The 15,880-nt window shown below is 41.4% G+C and overlaps 1 long non-coding RNA gene across 2 annotated transcripts in view; it reads left to right on the top strand.

Annotated features, from left to right (window-relative positions):
• The window catches only part of LOC143787679 (uncharacterized), a 268,730-nt gene that overhangs the window by 132,235 nt on the left and 120,615 nt on the right, over positions 1–15,880 (top strand). The window contains exon 5 of one of the 2 annotated variants that reach the window (XR_013218437.1): positions 3,855–4,410. The exons of the other annotated variant lie outside the window; for it this stretch is intronic. This is a non-coding gene — a long non-coding RNA (uncharacterized LOC143787679). Of the gene's footprint in view, positions 1–3,854; positions 4,411–15,880 lie in introns of those variants that run through there. 2 annotated transcript variants of the gene reach the window in all.

Raw genomic sequence — 15,880 nt, 5'->3', positions numbered from 1 at the left:
CTAGCACTCTGGCACCATTCCAATCCATCCTACACTCTGCTGCCTGAGTAATCTACCTGTCTCCCCTCTATTCCCCAGCCTCTCCACAACTTGTCTCCTCCATACATCTGTGACATGGTCTCCCTGTACTTACCTACATGCAACCATCGATCCTCTCAAGATCTCCTTCTCTGCTCCCCTCTCATCTCTTCTTCCCACAACCGCATCCAAGACTTCTCCCGTGCTTCCCCCATACTCTGGAACTCTCTACCCCAACACATCAGACTCTCACCCACCATAGAAACCTTCAAAAAGAACCTGAAGACCCACTTCTTCCGACAAGCCTGCAACCTGCAGTGATCCCCAACCTACTGAACTGCCGCACGGCCAGCTCTACCCTCTCCTAGTGTATCCTCACCCATCCCCTGCAGACTGTGAGCCCTCGCGGGCAGGGTCCTCCCTCCTTCTGTACCTGTTAGTGCCTTGTTTTTTGCTCATGTTTAATGTATTTGTCTATATTTGCCCCCTTTTAACATGTAAAGCGCCATGGAATAAATGGCGCTATAAAAAATGTATAATAATAATATAATAAAAAGTTATCTTTGAAGAGCAGAACCGAGAATGCAGTCAGACACCTGGGAACAGCAGACCCAAGTATGAAAAGTTGTGTTTGTCTGGAGACTCACACTGGAGTATAAGCAGCAGAGCCCAGGGGGTAAAGAATAGTTGGGTTTGTCAGGAGACACTCTTTGATTAAATATAGAAGAGCCCAGTGATGTAGTCGAATCTAGGATGCCTGAAAAGTAGCTGAATACTCCGCACACGGCTACCTGAGCCGGCCTATAGAGCCTTCACACATGACGTCAGACGTGCGTCAGGAGCAGAGGGAGCTAGCCGCCGGCACAGCAGCACAGAGAGCCCGGCACTGGAGCCGGGCCAGGTGAGTAACATTAGCCGTCCTATTTTACCATTCTGAACTTGTGCAGAACAGGTGCTGATGAGAGGGAAAGGGTTACTCATTCTCTGCAATTAAATTAATATATATATTTTTCACAGTGAAAACCAGCTCTTAAATTAAATTGAACTGAGCTCAGAAAAGAACATTCATCCTTTTTATAAACACCCATTTCAGATGAGTTTCGTGCTTCGGGGGAACGTGCTTAATTTGTTTCTTTACATACCCTTCAAGACGTTCCGTAATGGAAGTAAAACTTCCTGCAAGCAGCTGCTGCTGGAGCCTTTTCTACGAGGATTTCCCCAGTGAATGTTGCATTCTCTCATCTAAATGCCTCCCTCTTAAATTAGCATCTTTAATAAACTTCATGAATTCAGATTTTTTTTTTTTCTCATCCCCTGAATTTCCTTCCTCCATGTTATTACAAGTCCTAATGTTATCGTTTCTTATATGAATATACGACAACAGTTAATCCTGCATCTGCCATACTACAGTCTTCTCCACTTTTTGAGACTTTCTCCCCTTTTTGTTTTTACCCCTTAATATTTTCCCTCCTCATCTTCCTAGAGTCATAACTTTTTTATTTTTCTTTCAACATAGCCGTATGATGGCTTGTTTATTTGCGGGATAAGTTGCAATTTTTAATGACGCCATTCATTTTACCGCATAATTTACTGAACATTAAAAAAAATATATATTTCAAGGCTGGCAAAATGGTGAAAAAAAACGCAATTTCACTTTTGTATCTATGATTCTCCGGGTCAGTACGGTTATGTCGATAAAGCAATCTGAGGCCTTGTTTTTATTTTTGTGTGTTGAGCTGTTGCTTTCATTGATACCACTCTGGTATATATGGTTTTGATCGCTTTGTAATGCATTTTTTGGGGGTGCTGCACTGGCCGAAAAACGGCAGTTCTGGAGATTTGATTTCTTTTTGATACAGCATTTACCCTAATGGCTAAAGCATTTTATACAAGGGCAGATTGGACTTTCACAGACGTGGTGATGGCAACAATTTTTTTTTTTATAATTTTTTTTAAATATTTTTTTTTATGTTACCTTTTATTTTCAGTCCACTTGGTGGATTTGAAACTTTGATGACTCGATTGCTTGTAAAATATATATATATATATATATATATATATATATATATATATATATATATATATATATATATATACACTGCAATATTAAAATGGCAGTGACAGGAGCTTTTAGCACCCCACAATCATGATCAGTACCCCAAGGAAAATGATGAGCTCCAGTCGGTGCTGTCAGAGATAGTTGCTGGCTGTATTACACAGCCAACACCTGCCCTGTTTTGAGCTCCATGTACCTGCACCTGACATGTGATGTACACATGGGAAGCTATTGAAACACAATATTTGACTTAAGTGACATAACGACCAAACATGGTTCCCTATAGTAAAAATGCAATGGCCACCAATTAAAACAAGTGAGTTCAGGATATGAAAATGTTATGTTTGTGGTCTTTTCTGAATTTTCTGACCCAATTTGAGATCTTCTTCCAGGACTTTCAAGTGTGCAAAATCTAAGATTTAGAAGACAGCAACAGTCCAAAAAGTCCAAATAGAATTGTTTTTCCCCTTTATTACAATAGTGTTGTTTTCTTTTTATACACCACTATATCTGCTGATTTTCCTCCCAAGCATTTATCAGAGTTTGAGGGTCTCTCTTCAGCCCTATATCCATTTTCCCAGGCACCTGGAGCCTATTAATCAACCGTCTGCATGATTATGAATTCTCACCAGGGGTCGGGGATTTGTTTGCATGGACGTAACAGTTTCCAAATTAAAACAATTTTCAAATTAATATCCCCAGGAAACTCAGTGAAGTCAATAGAAAATGTTTCATCTACTTATGGGCGGTATAGAGACTTTTTGGCCCTGATCGAACCTTCGGAGTTCATCTTTTGCGCCATGCTAACAACTTTACAAAAACAAATATAAACTTGTATGAATGCAACGTGTGCAATATTTATCTCACAGGTACCTCTGACTATTAAGCTGAAATTGTATGCATCAATGAACCCACATAATTAAAATTGTTACCTGCCACTAACAGAAAAATTGTAGTTATTATGGGATCTGTGGCACAAGCACTGCAACCAGTGGTAGGGGATCAACATAAGGCTGGAGAAATACATCAAATTTAGTCATTATGTAGGTCATGTGGCCAAAGGATGCTCTGTGCGGTACTACATCACAGCATAATGCAGACGCAATACAACATGCAAAGAACCGCAACAAGCAAGTCACAAAAAATCCAACTTGCCTATTACGATACCCCAGGGGTCACAGTTTGACCCCATTAATCTGTTACGTTGCGATGTAGCAGTAGCATAGAGCAATCTTTGGTCACACAACTTGTTTCGCAGCCAAATTTGAGATGTAGCAAAAAGTGTAAGGGCCCAATGGTCATATAGAAAGCAGCAGTAGGAGAAGAAGCAGCAGAACCTTCTGGGTTAGTTTGGGGCTTTGGAAAGATGTAGCAGCACAAGGAAAGAGGACACATTTTAACCAAAAAGCTGAGCAGTATAGGATCTATCCTTGCACTCTGTTAGTGAAGCAGAAAGTACTATTTATCTAAAATTTAGCAAGCTTGTGCTAAAACAGTACATTTGGGAAATAGAGACATGGATTTGTTTTGGGCCAGGTGGAAGCCTTCTGCATCAGAAACCTCCCATCACAATGAAACATAAGCTCCACCCCTTCAGCTAAGCCCCACCCAATCACACAATCAAGTCAAAGATGGAGAGAATGCGAAGTTGACAAATCCATTGTCTTTTCTATCAAATTTAAATTCTCGGAGATTGTAGATAGTCTTGTAGGGAGTCCACAAAGTAAACCGTTATCCATTTAGGCCTTTTCTGTTTCTGGATTTTGTGTCCCTTTAACAGGTGTGTGACACGGCAACCGTGGGCCCGTGACTCGGCTCTACATAGAAATCCATCTTGAGGATTCAGCAGACAAGATAAAAGTGATCTTAGCCAAAGCTTGATTGATCTTCCCCACTGCACAAACATACTGGATTTACACATGTAAGGGATTAGCAGGTTGTGCAGACTGAGGATTAGCCGTGCAGCAGTCAATGCCTAATTCTCCCGCCAACACAACTCAGAAGTCAGAATCAGTCTGAGGAGCCGAGATATGAGATTCCGTCCCAGGTCAATCCTCGGCTTTCAGCCTAGATTTCATTTATTTCTCTCCTCTCATTGGAAGAAAGTGTAATTGAATCGTTCTTACGAGTCCAGGAGGTATCGGCAGCCCGGGACCAGTGATAACAATGTAGCTACGTATTCCTGTCCACAGGCCAAACCACGGATCAGTGATACTAGAAATAATTAACCAAGTGTAATATGGAAGCCATATTCCAAAATCCGGTTCTTGCTACACAATGGACTCCAGTTGGTTCACCGGTAAGCCGTGCATGTCGGTAATACGTGACTTAAAGGGGTTTTCCATTTTTTTTCTCAATAAAGCCAGAATACATGAAAACTTTTACAACTTTTTAACACCTTAGTGACAGCCGCTGTACATGTATCCAATGAGGTAATCAGGAATTGTTTGGCTAAAATGAGGTCTATTGGTAGCAAACTAAAAGTTCAGTTGCCATCTAATTGTACCTTAAGATGTACTATCATATCAGGTGACATGTAGCTTTACAGAAAAAAAAATCAAGAAAAAACTTTGGAATTTATCTCTGGCAAATCAGTTTACCAGCTGTAACCCATAATAGAATTACCATACAATAGAGATGAGGGTTTTGACAACAAAAGGAATAAACTTCCTGGGACCTGGGGTGGCAACAGATGTCTCTGATGCCTATATTCAATTCATTTAAAAATAAAAACCTGTTATGAAAAATACCAAAAAGATCACCTATAACATCCACAATAAATCTAGAACTACTATAATACTATCCTTATCTACAAACATTTAACTACTATAATACTTCTATGTACAAGAATATAACTACTATAATACTGCCCCCTATGTTCAAGAATATAACTACTATAATATTGCCCCGTAGGTACAAGAATATAACTACTGTAATACTGCCCCCTATTTACAAGAATATAACTATTATAATACTGCTCCTATGTACAAGAATATAACTACTATAATACTGCTCCTATGTACAAGAATATAACTGCTATAATACTGCCCCCTATGTACAAGAATATAACTACTATAATACTGCCCCCTATGTACAAGAATATAACTACTATAATATTGCCCCCTAGGTACAAGAATATAACTACTATAATACTGCCCCCTATTTACAAGAATATAACTATTATAATACTGCTCCTATGTACAAGAATATAACTGCTATAATACTGCCCCCTATGTACAAGAATATAACTACTATAATACTGCCCCTATGTACAAGAATATAACTACTATAATACTGCCCCTATGTACAAGAATATAACTACTATAATACTGCCCTTATGTACAAAAATTTAACTACTATTATACTGCTCCCAATGTGCAAGAATATAACTACTATAATACTGCCCCCTATGTACAAGAATATAACTACTATAATATTGCCCCCTAGGTACAAGAATATAACTACTGTAATACTGCCCCCTATTTACAAGAATATAACTATTATAATACTGCTCCTATGTACAAGAATATAACTGCTATAATACTGCCCCCTATGTACAAGAATATAACTACTATAATACTGCCCCCTATGTACAAGAATATAACTACTATAATATTGCCCCCTAGGTACAAGAATATTACTACTATAATACTGCCCCCTATTTACAAGAATATAACTATTATAATACTGCTCCTATGTACAAGAATATAACTGCTATAATACTGCCCCCTATGTACAAGAATATAACTACTATAATACTGCCCCTATGTACAAGAATATAACTACTATAATACTGCCCTTATGTACAAGAATTTAACTACTATTATACTGCTCCCAATGTGCAAGAATATAACTACTATAATACTGCCCCTATGTACAAGAATATAACTACTATAATACTGCCCCTATGTACAAGAATATAACTACTATAATACTGCCCCTATGTACAAGAATAACTACTATAATACTGCTCCTATGTACAAGAATATAGCTACTATAATACTGCCCCTATGTACAAGAATATAACTACTATAATACTGCTCTTATGTACAAGAATATAACTACTATAATACTGCTCCCTATGTACAAGAATATAACTACTGTAATACTGCCCCTATGTACAAGAATATAACTACTATGATACTTTTCCCAATATACAAGAAAATAACTACTTTAATATTGCTCCTATGTACAAGAACATAACTACAATAATAGTCAAGGATAGGCTGGGTAATACTTTAGGAGACATTTTATATCAGATTCATATTAGTTTCATATTCTGTTTTCACTTGAAAAGCCATATCTCTCAGGGTGGAGGGCGCAGTGCCCTTTAACTAATGGCCTCATATTGTATCTTAGTGAACTCAAAAGTAAATTAAAACAAAATGAAATATAAGTCTGAATTGGTTGAATCAGTATAGAACAATAAACAGGTGATATTCAAGAAGCTTCTGTTTCCTGCCCATTATCCCGAACTACATATAACAACCTCTTCAATGTTATCATTTCCTCATCCATCTCATAACAACATGATTCTCCAGCATTCCAATTTGTTAGAACTATTCATGAGCAATAGTAAAGCACAGATCATTCCAGGACCATGACCCACTTTATTGTTTTTGTGGTGAACACTAAATATACTCCTTACCAAAAATATATGTAATAGTAAGAGCATTGGAGATTCCAATTATTACTAATGAAACAAACCAATCACATCCTTACTAAAAAGAACTCAGTCATAGAAAGCATTGTTATAGTTGTTATATTCTTATACATGGAGGCAGGGCCGTATTTGCCACTAGGCACGTGAGGGCAAGTGCCTAGGGCGCCAGGATGCGGGGGGCAGCACCTGAGCAAGGTTTGGGGTCCGCCCGCCCACCCCCCTCAATCCTCCCATCCCACCACCTTCCCAACTCCTTGAAGACGGTATACTCACCCTCCTGCAGCGGTGCCTGGTCTCAGCACCGGCAGCAAGTCCTATGCTCACAGCAGTCACGTGGTACCGCTCATTAAGGTGATGAATATGGACGCATGTTCATGACCTTAATGAGCGGTACCATGTGACCGCTCACACAGGAAGAAGCTTTGGCGCCGGAAGTCGGGACAGAGGTGCAGGAGGAAGAGTCCGTTCAGCGCACTGTGAGGAGGGTGAGTATGACGGGCGGGGGAGAAGGAGGACGGGGGAGGAGAAGGAGGATGGGGAGCCACGCATACAAGGGTGGGAGGGGGGAATGGAACCACACATACAAGGATGGGAGGAGGGGGGGAACGGAGCCACGCATACAAGGATGGGAGGAGGTGGGGGGAACGGAGCCATGCATACAAGGATGGGAGGAGGGGGGGAACAGAGCCACGCATACAAGGATGGGAGGAGGTGGGGGGATTGGAGCCACGCACACAAGGATGGGAGGAGGTGGGGGGAATGGAGCCACGCATACAAGGATGGGAGGAGGTGGGGGAACGGAGCCACGCATACAAGGATGGGAGGAGGGGGGAACGGAGCCACACATACAAAGATAGGAAGAGGGGGAGCAGAGCCACGCATACAAAGATGGGAGGAGGGGGAGCAGAGCCACGCATACAAAGATGGGAGGAGGGGGGAGCAGAGCCATGCATACAAGGATGGGAGGAGGGGAGAGCAGAGCCACGCATACAAAGATGGGAGGAGGGGGAGCAGAGCCACGCATACAGGATGGGAGGGGGGTGAGATGAGCCACACATACAGGATGGGAGGGGGGAGATGAGCCATGCATACAGGATGGGAGGGGGATGAGATGAGCCATGCATACAGGATGGGAGGGGGGAGATGAGCCATGCATACAGGATGGGGATAGATGAGCCATGCATACAAGATGGGAGGGTAGCATTATAAAGTATGGAGCATCATGTGTGGCCATTATACAGTATGGAGCATCATGTGGGGTCATTATACAGTATTGAGCATCATGCGGGATCACTATACAGTATGGAGCACTGTGTGGCCATTATACAGTATTGAGCATCATGTGTGGCCATTATACAGTATAGAGCACTGTGTGGCAATTATACAGTATTGAGCATCATGTGTGGTCATTATACAGTATAGAGCACTGTGTGGTCATTATACAGTATGGAGCACTGTGTGGTCATTATACAGTATGGTGCACTGTGTGGCCATTATACAGTATGGAGCATCATGTGTGGCCATTATACAGTATAGAGCACTGTGTGACCATTATACAGTATGGAGCATCATGTGGGGCCATTATACAGTATGGAGCATCATGTGTGGCCATTATACAGTATAGAGCACTGTGTGGTCATTATACAGTATGGAGCACTGTGTAGTCATTATACAGTATGGTGCACTGTGTGGCCATTATGCAGAATGGAGCACTGTATAGTCATTATACAGTATGGTGCACTGTGTGGCCATTATACAGTATTGAGCATCATGTGTGGCCATTATACAGTATAGAGCACTGTGTGGCCAGTATACAGTATTGAGCATCATGTGGGGCCATTATACTGTATGGAGCACTGTGTGGCCATTATACTGTACGCAGCATCATGTGGGGCCATTATACAGTATTGAGCACCATGTGGGGTCATTATACAGTATGGAGCACTGTGTGGCCATATTTTTTTGTTTATAATTATTGTTTATGAAACAGTGTGATCAGCAGTACTAAATGGGTGTGACTAGTTGGGAAATGGGTGTGGTCAGAGGCATGGCCTAAAATTTGCCACGATGCGTGTGGCTTTATCCCTCTTTCCCTTCTTCAAAAGTTGGGAGGTATGATACCACATTTGCCAGATTGCGGCAAGTGCTGCAAATGTCCACAAATCCCATAGGGAATGAATGAGGCCGAACGCAGTGTTGCCGTAAGTAATCCGTTACGTGGCAAATGCGGAAAAACTGCCGGATCTGCTGCAAAAGGCTACTTTCACATCAGCGATTTTTGACAAAGTTACTACCGATAGTGTCATACTTACCAATGGGGGAGGCAGCACTAAAAGTGCCTTGGGCAGCATAAACTCTAAATACGGCCCTGCATGGAGGCAGTATTATAGTAGTTATATTCTTGTATATAGGGGGCAGTATTATAGTTGTTACATTCTTGTATATGGGGTCAATATTATAGTAGTTATATTCTTATACATTGAGGCAGTATTATAGTAGTTATATTTTTGTACATAGAAGCAGTATTATAGTAGTTATATTTTTGTATATAGAAGCAGTATTATTGGAAATATACCTTTCTCTTTTAGATGGCAGTTTTCCAATAATATGATCCATAAGGGGCAATATTAGATATTTAGTACTAGTGTTACAGTGATTTTTTGGTAAATATATTAGTTATCAGGCTTTAAAGGGGTATTCCAATCTTCAACATGCTATCACAATATATTGTAGGTATAGCAATAATAATATTAACAAATACCTCTAACTAGAAATGTAATATAATTCTTCTGATAATATCTCTCACCCCATGTGCAGGGCACTATAGTAGTTTAGGTATCCAGGGTTATTACCAGTGGCGTAACTAGAGTCTGATATGGGTCCCAGTGCCCTCAATCTGGTATATATTTCCCTCAACCTGGCCCCATCCTGGCATATATATACCCTCCATCCTGGTGTATGTCCCCCCATTCTGCCGCTGTTCTTTAATGTATAGAAAAAAAATATTATACTCAACAGGGCTGTACTTATAATTCATAGGGCCCTATAGCAGAAGTATTATGCACTCCCCATAAGCTTCCATAGAGTTTAATGCACAGCTCATAGTCCTCCATATAGTATAATGCATCTTATAGTCCTCCATATAATATACTGCACTGCCCACAGTACTTCCTGTGGCATAGCGACTGGTCATGTGATTAATGGACGGTATGTATCGCAGAGGTGGGTGGCCCTGTGATGGAAGCCTGGGTATGTTTTGCTCAAGCAGATCTACTGCTGAGGGATTTGTTTACGTTGGGAGGCTTCCAGGTGATTGGAGAGATTGGTGGGTTCAGTCACCTACAAACCCACCCAAAGAGGCGTGTCTGAACACGTAAGATGGTTTTGTGTGTAAGGACCTGTGGTGATGTCACGCTCACCTGACTGGTCATGTGACAGGTACCTGGGTGTGGTTACACCTATGTAAAGAAGGTGTGTGTAGCACATGGAGAGTGTGTGGGAGTCTGTCAGGGTGATTCATTTGAAAAAACTGACCGTCACATCCATACATAGACTAAGTGTGAACAGGTGCTAAACCTAGAGTCGCCAACTCCTATACATTCAAGCAAATAAGGTAGCACACTGTAGCGCTGAAACATGCAAACATGAAACATGAAAATTTAACTGCATTACTGCACTAGAAATATGAAAAATGAGAGCGTTTAGCGCATAAAAAAGGCCAATTTTATGTGTACCTGGTAGCCACTTTACGGCATCTCTCTTATACCAGGTCCTACGATTTCCTTCCTCACTGAGAATAAACGTCTCCATCTGAATGGGTGCCTATGAAAACCTCTTGTGAGACTACCATTCTCTCTCTCTATGGAGGGGTAATTGGACCTGCTGTAATTAAAACACCAGTGACTAGGAGGTGGAGTGCTCGGTCAGAAAGCTAAATAATACATTTGAAAAAAGAGAGAGAGAGAATGGTAGTCTCACAAGAGGTTTTCATAGGCACCCATTCAGATGGAGACGTTTATTCTCAGTGAGGAAGGAAATCGTAGGACCTGGTATAAGAGAGATGCCGTAAAGTGGCTACCAGGTACACATAAAATTGGCCTTTTTTATGCGCTAAACGCTCTCATTTTTCATATTTCTAGTGCAGTAATGCAGTTAAATTTTCATGTTTCATGTTTGCATGTTTCAGCGCTACAGTGTGCTACCTTATTTGCTTGAATGTATAGGAGTTGGCGACTCTAGGTTTAGCACCTGTTCACACTTAGTCTATGTATGGATGTGATGGTCAGTTTTTTCAATTGTATTATTTAGCTTTCTGACCGAGCACTCCACCTCCTAGTCACTGGTGTTTTAATTACAGCAGGTCCATTTACCCCTCCATAGAGAGAGAGAATGGTAGTCTCACAAGAGGTTTTCATAGGCACCCATTCAGATGGAGATGTTTATTCTCAGTGAGGAAGGAAATCGTAGGACCTGGTATAAGAGAGATGCCGTAAAGTGGCTACCAGGTACACATAAAATTGGCCTTTTTTATGCGCTAAACACTCTCATTTTTCATATTTCTAGTGCAGTAATGCAGTTAAATTTTCATGTTTCATGTTTGCATGTTTCAGTGCTACAGTGTGCTACCTTATTTGCTAGTCTGTCAGGGTGGACACACTTCCATGTGTCCTAGCTGGACACTGCAGTGGCCTGTGTGTTGGAAAGTTACACGTGGGGACAGACGTCCTGAACAACACACAGAGACCATATTTAGGCTGGAGAGCCTACGTGCTGGATATAGCACAGTCTGTGTGCCCACAGACCTGAGAGAGCGGAGCTCTACTATGGACATTGAGGAATCACCTGTCTGACGTAAGACTGTTTACCTGTTGTTCCTGTTGCAATGTGGTTTATGGAGCAATAAACCTGTGAACTTTTAAGGAAACGTGTCTCCTGAGTGTCACCCGTCGCGCCTGAGCGATTACAACCCCTACATTCCATATAGTATAATGCACAGCTCATAGTCATCCATGAAGTGTAATGCACAGCCCATGATCATCCATAAAGTATAATATACAGCCCATAGTCATCCATAAAGCATAATGCACAGCCCAAAGTTATCCATGTAGTATAATGCACAGCCCATAGTCATCCATGTAGTATAATGCACAGCCCATAGTCAACCATGTAGTATAATGTATCCCATAGTCGTCCATATAATATACTGCACAATTCAATGTAATTGATGTTGTATAATGCACTCCAGGGTGGTCCCCGGGACTGCAGCAGCTGACACGTCAGAGGCACGGGTACGCAGTACAGGACGTCAAAGACAAGACATTGTCAGATGGTCCGAGGTTGGGACAGAAACCACAGGGTCAGTAAACGTAGCCAAGGTCAGGAGCAGGGAGGTCAGGCAGGAAGGGAAAACAGGCTGGATTGTTAACAGGAAGCGGAATATAGGAGAAGGAGAATACATGAACAGGTGCTACAAAATAGGAACCAAGATTCGGGCGAGGAGTGGAGGAAAGAGCTGCCTAATAAAGGCCCTGCTGGCACGGAGAACCTGACCTCTGCAGGACACAGCAGGTTTAACAAACTTAGCAGAGCGGCCTGCCACGAGGAGAAAATGCATGGTGAGTGGGGCGGCGCTGAGGAGGCATGCGAGTTGCTGCCGTGACATAAGCAATGTATAATAATAAATCAAATGACGGTTACAATTTTAGAAAGTTACAACTTTTCCTGTGAGCCCAAATTATGGTACAACCAGTTGTCACTAAGCATGCACACCAGTTTATATCCCAGTTCATACATTTTATGTTTTTTTTCAGTCTGTTTGCATCATGTGCATATAAAGGTGTGGCCTGCCTTTCCTTTGAGCTGGGCATTATATTGATGCTGTCTCCCATGGCTGTGTGTCCACTAGTTGGGCCAAGTCCTTCTCAGCCCTTATCTACATGCATGTCACTTGAGAAACGGTAAGGTTTTTTTATATTAGAGTTAGGACTGTCCCAATTACGGTCACCGTGGAGTGGTAGGATGGCTTTCGCATTTTTTTAAATCAAAAAACATAACTAAGTACTATATATTATTGTCATGCACTATGCTGTTTATTAACTTAATGCAGAGTATTTAACCCCTTAACAACCTTAACAGCGGCAGTTAAGGGTATTTATTCCTCAGCGCTGCTTTTTAACAGCGCTGAGACATGAGGTTATAACGCCCCACAGTGTCAGAAAATCTCCAGGTTCTCCGGGTAGCTGAGACGCCGGAGAACAGGATTCCGGTCGATTTTTACCGTCCCCAGTCTTGTGATCACTGTTATTCATGCAATAACCGCGATTGCAAAAAAAAAAAGTCAATTTCCATTAATTCTCTCCTTTGATATGATCTAGCATACCAGAGGAGAGAAAGAAATGGGGTCCCCCAAGCCCCCTCATACCTCCGGTATCCTTGGACCCTCCAGCTCTGACCCCCGGCCCTCGGCATCTTCTTCTTGGAAGAAAATGGCGGGCACATGCGACTGCACCCGCCGAGATCTGCTGGCCGGTACCCGGCAACAAAGGAGATTATTCCTATTGGTTCATTTTGATCACTCTGATAGACCCTATCACAGTGATCCAAATAAAAAAAAATAGTAAATCAACCCCCCTTTTATCACCCCCTTAGTTAGGTAAAAATAATAAAATAATTTAACAAATTTTTTTTTTCATTTTTCCGTTAGGGTTGGGGTTAAAGCTAGGGTTAGGGTTGGGGTTATTGTTAGGGTTGGGGCTAGGGTTGGGGTTAGAGCTAGGGTTAGGGTTGGAGTTAGGGTTTGAGCTAGGGCTAGGATTGGGGTTAAGGATAGGGTTGGGGCTAGGGTTAGGGTTGTGTTGGGGTTACGGCTTGGGTTATGGTTGTGGTGTTGGGATTATGGTTGTGTGGGGTTACGGATGTGGTGTTGGGGTTAGGGTTATGGTAAAGTTGGGATTAGGGGTAGGTCTGTGTTAAGGTTGGAGTTGGATTTGAGGGGTTTCCACTGTTTAGGTGCATCAGGGCGTCTCCAAACATAACATGGCATCCGCCATTGATTCCAGCCAATTTTGCTTTCAAAAAGTCAAACGGTTCTCTCTCCCTCCAGAGTCCTGCCATGCACCCAACCAGTGGCTTTCCCCCACATACAGGGTATGTACTCAGGAGAAATTGCACAACAAACTTTGTGGTCCATTTTCTCTTGTTACCCTTGTGAAAATAACAAAGTTTTGGTCTAAAGTAAATTTTTTTGTGAAAAAAGAAAAATGTTCATTTTTTCCTTCCACATTGCTTTAGTTCTCGTGAAGCACCTGAAGGGTTAATAAACTTCTTGAATGTGGTTTTGAGCACCTTGAGGGGTGCAGATTTTACAATGGTGTCAATTTGGGGTATTTTCTGTCATATAGGCCCCTCAAACTCACTTCAAATGTGAAGTGGTCCGTAATAAAAAAAAATGGTTTTGTAAATTTTGTTGGAAAAATGAGAAATCGCTGGTCAACTTTTTAACCCTTATAACGTCCTAACAATAAAAAATTATGTTTCCAAAATTGTGCTGATGTAAAGTAGACTTGTGGGAAATGTTATTTATTAACCATTTTGTGTGACAACTGCAAACTTTTCAAAATTTCGGCCACATTTTCGTTTTTTTTCATAAATAAATGCAAGTCATATCAAAGAAATTTTACCACTATCATGGAGTACAATATGTCACGACAGAACAGTTTCAGAATCAGTGGGATCCGTTGAAGCTTTCCAGGGCTATAACCTCATAAAGTGACAGTGGTCAGAATTGTAAAAATTGGCCTTATCATTAAGGGCAAAATTGGCTCTGTCACTAAGGGGTTAATCATGTTTCTGTGTTTGGTTTGTTCAGTGTGTACTCAAATGCTCAATTACTCGGCACTTGAATCGAGCACGTTGGACGCTCTGACGGGCTCGACTCGAGTAGCAAGCATAATGGAAGTGAATGGCAAACTCGAGCGTTTTTCTGGAGGACGGAAACATTCTCTATCTCTCCCTGTTGTGAGAAGAGCTCCCCTACATACACAACCAGTTGGATGGTTGATGATTGAGTGTCTATAATGTCCACGTTGACTCTCCAGTAGTTCGTGTTCCTTCTGACTTTGGTCCCCCTTGGAATAATTGCAGAAGCTATTAAACCCCGGCGTCACTCTGCATCTTTGCCAATAACTGCGGATGCTGCTTGGTTAATTTAAGCAAGTCAAGTCTGATGAAGTAATTTTACTGGCCCCAGGGATCTGACAGCTTATGGCGAGCTTTGCTATTTCGCATGAAATTGAGTTAATTTTCACTGAAATTGCTTCTTAACAGACAAACACGTTCCCCATCATCGCAGGCTTATGCCACAGCCACACTATTATTCTTTCATTTAAACACCCCGGCAGCTCAGGATAAATGCCAAGAAGATCCGTGGACTGTGGCGTGGACTGACACAGAGTGGGAAGTCTGAGCGTGAGAACTGCGAGGTTTATTGCTACAACATCACGGGGACCAGGCTGCAATCTGATAGACACAACAATACATCAGATGCAGGAATTATGAATAATATCCAAAGAGTGATAGTATTACAGAGCATCACACAATCCCGAGCTGTCTGTGCACCCTGTGTACCAAAACCCTTCCCTGCACTGCTCCACAGGAGAAAAAGAATAGGAGATTAATGCTCATTGTCGCCCCCTACTGGATACTGCATTTTATAAGTGTGACAACAGTGGGAGCACAGACGAGGCTAGTCTGAGAAATTTCTATTTTAGCGTAAAGAACTTAGATGAAGGTTATAATTGTTGTTACAAGTAAATTATCATAGTGTCCTCTACATACAAGAATGCAACTACTATAATTTGTAACCTTATGTACAACAATAATAAATTATCTATTCTGCTCCTATAGACAAGAATACAACTACTACACTACTGTCTCCTATGTACGAGAATATGACTACTATAATATTGCTTAAACCCATAGTCCTATTTAACTAGGCAATAAGCACTTCAATATATAGTAAACCACATTTTTACCAACACTGGTACAAAGTGACTAAAGGAACATTTGTTAATAAGAAAATAATTTTTATTAAGTACAACAATTGAAAGCTGAATTTAAAAAGACGGAAAAGCATGGAAAAAAAG

The sequence above is a fragment of the Ranitomeya variabilis genome, chromosome 8, assembly GCF_051348905.1.
Source record: "Ranitomeya variabilis isolate aRanVar5 chromosome 8, aRanVar5.hap1, whole genome shotgun sequence".
Classification (NCBI taxonomy): Eukaryota; Metazoa; Chordata; class Amphibia; order Anura; family Dendrobatidae; genus Ranitomeya; species Ranitomeya variabilis.
This window is presented reverse-complemented; position numbering and strand designations above follow the sequence as displayed.